The following is a 2,686-nucleotide window of genomic DNA, read 5'->3' as shown; positions in this document are numbered from 1 at the left end:
TTTATACATTTGTATTTTGAATTTTCAAAATGAACTATATTTTTCTTCAATTGTAAAAGGAATATCTGAGCATTATTAAAAAGAAACTGTGAAAATATGTGAAAAGAAAGTTAATAATCTCCTTAACACTATCTTTTTCTCTCTGAGATAGCCAGTCTATCTTTCAAGTTTACATCTCATACTCTTTTTATTTTGTTTTAATAATCATATAAAATATATTAACATATGTGGTTTACTTCTTATATTTGATTTTACATCAGGATGGGGAATTATAGCATACTTTTTTATATTACTTTCAGCACTATAATTCTTAACATTCAATATTACTGATCAACATTGTTTCTCAAAAATAAAACAATTCCTTTGTGTGTTATTACAGTTTCATTTATCAAAACTATATTAACCTGAGAGTAATGTTTTCCTAGACATATTCTACCCAAATGTCTTTTTGTTTTAACATTCCCAACCATACACTCGCAGACCAAGACTTTACATAGACATATACAGGTATCACATGAAGGGTTTATTAAAAGCAAAACAAAAACCAAAAACAAATTTAAGAAGCAGCAATGTAACAATATAAGTATAGAAAACCATTTTAAAGAGGACTTATACTCTCAACACAGAAATATTTGCTTCTGTGAAGTCACTATTAACACAGTATTGTTTTATATTAAATATTTCAGACAACTGTTCAACAATTAGTTAAGCAGAGAAATTGCTTCAGAGAAGTCTTATTTAATGACAGAGATATAAAGACCTTCTCTTAAAATGTGAGTGCTATTTTTTTTAAAACACTACAAAAGCCAGTAGTAAGAAATAGAACATGTTTAGGTCCTTTGTTTAGGTCTTCCTTTTCTAGAGACTTAGGCAATATTAAACTTGGAGGACTGACAAATTCCTAAAAACAAGTAGATAAACATTTAGAGTAAGACCCTCAAAAATGTTAGGGCAATGGAAAATAATCTATTACTAATAATTAAAACATTTCTGTTAGGCATTACTGGCTTAAATGTTTTAAACAGAGAGGACTGTCACGGCTGCAAAGCAGAGACCTCTGGTGTGAAGAGCATAGGAGTTTGTCCAGGGTGAGAGTCAAGTCAGAGGTTACTCTTGGTTTGTGAGTCAGGAAACATCTAAATATGTTGCCTTCTAAAAAAAAAAAAAACATACCGGGAAATCTGGGAAGATGTCAATGGAAGATCAGGTTCTAAGAGCTTATAACTTTGAGAAAGAAGATAAAAAAAAATCTGAGTGCTTCAGAGGAGGATGCTACTGACGCAGACTCCAGTAATTGATAAGCAATTACTTCTGGGAAGAAAAGGACTTCTGCAGGAATAATTGAAGATATGGGAGGTGAAGTACAGAATATGCTGGAGAAGTTTGGAGTTGACATTAGCAATGCTCTTCTTGGGAAGAAAAAAGAAGACTGGCAATGTATACCAAGGCTTCCCTCAAAACCAGTAACCAGAAAATTGAACATATTTGGAAAACCCAACAAGATCTAAGGCAGAAGCTTAACCAAGAATTTTCTTAGCAGTTTCTGACTTTGTTTCAGCAGTAGGAGATAGATGCGTGGAAAGATGAGGAACAAGAGAAAAAACTAATTTGTTTCCCCAGCAACAAAAGGTTTTTCAACAACCTAGAGTTATTCAGAGCCAGAGACTAAATACAATCAAACAGCTATATGAGCAGTTCACAAAGAGTATGGAGGACTTGGAGAAGAATCAGGATACTCTACTTACTGGTGCACAAAATGAACTTAAAAAAGAAATGACTATGTTGCAAAAGCAAATTATGAAAGACACTCAGCAGCAGGAAATGGCAAATGTTCAAAAGTCTCTTCAATCCGTGTTACTCTGATGACTCTTTGAAGAACTTGAACCTAGGTAATATGATACAATTATAACATTAGCTAAGAGGCATATAAGTCTTTAGAGTGGTTTTAAAACTCTAGTTTAAAATATTACATTGTGTTAATCATTATCTTAAGTGCAAGCCCCCTCTTTCTGTTAACCTCCAGAAAAGCTAAACAGTTTTGTGAGTAGCAACAATCCCTAACTGTATGTGCTAAGCTTTTTGCTTTTTAATAGTAATAGTGAATTTTTCTCTCTAACACTTGTCAATTAATTTAGCAATAAATATGATTTAATTAAAAAAAGTTTTAAACAGAATCACAGGATGAAAGTTCAGAATGTATGTATACAGTAAGAATGGTTATTATATCAAATTTGTTCCAGTAGCATGTGTATGTATGTGTTTACATTTACTTAATTTGGATATATGATGTGTTTCTTACTACAGGATACTGTTAAAATAATTATGTTATCAAACTGGATAAATGGAGGAAGCTAAAAAGGTCTGAAAGACTGAGAAAATCTGATAGAAAATATAACCATTTGTTACATAGTATTTACATTTCCAAATCCATTAATTATTTTAACTCAGCATACAGTCATACAACAAACTATGTCATCTAGAAAAAAAGAAAAAGTAATCAAATTAGTTTTAATTTTTTATTATGTCCTATTTTGTGAACAATTTTTCTCATGAAACCAAATATATGTTCTGGATTTGTGTTTAACTCTTGGATTGTGTTATAAGTTGCTGAAATTTACTAACTCTCTTTCAGAAAACCATTTGTAAGCATATATGGAATGTTTTTGCTTTGAAGCTCTTTGGTTAA

General features: G+C 31.2%; 1 pseudogene; it reads left to right on the top strand.

Annotated features, from left to right (window-relative positions):
- The first annotated feature begins 1,168 nt into the window (after positions 1 to 1,168).
- Positions 1,169 to 1,863, top strand: LOC129081047 (synaptonemal complex protein 3-like; annotated as a pseudogene).
- The last annotated feature ends 823 nt before the right edge of the window (positions 1,864 to 2,686 follow it).

This window comes from Pteronotus mesoamericanus, unplaced genomic scaffold (genome assembly GCF_021234165.1).
Source record: "Pteronotus mesoamericanus isolate MK-2021 breed Mesoamerican mustached bat unplaced genomic scaffold, CSHL_Meso_final contig_94, whole genome shotgun sequence".
NCBI lineage: Eukaryota > Metazoa > Chordata > Mammalia > Chiroptera > Mormoopidae > Pteronotus > Pteronotus mesoamericanus.
Note: the sequence above shows the minus strand (reverse complement) of the source record. Positions and strands in the feature narration are given on the sequence as shown.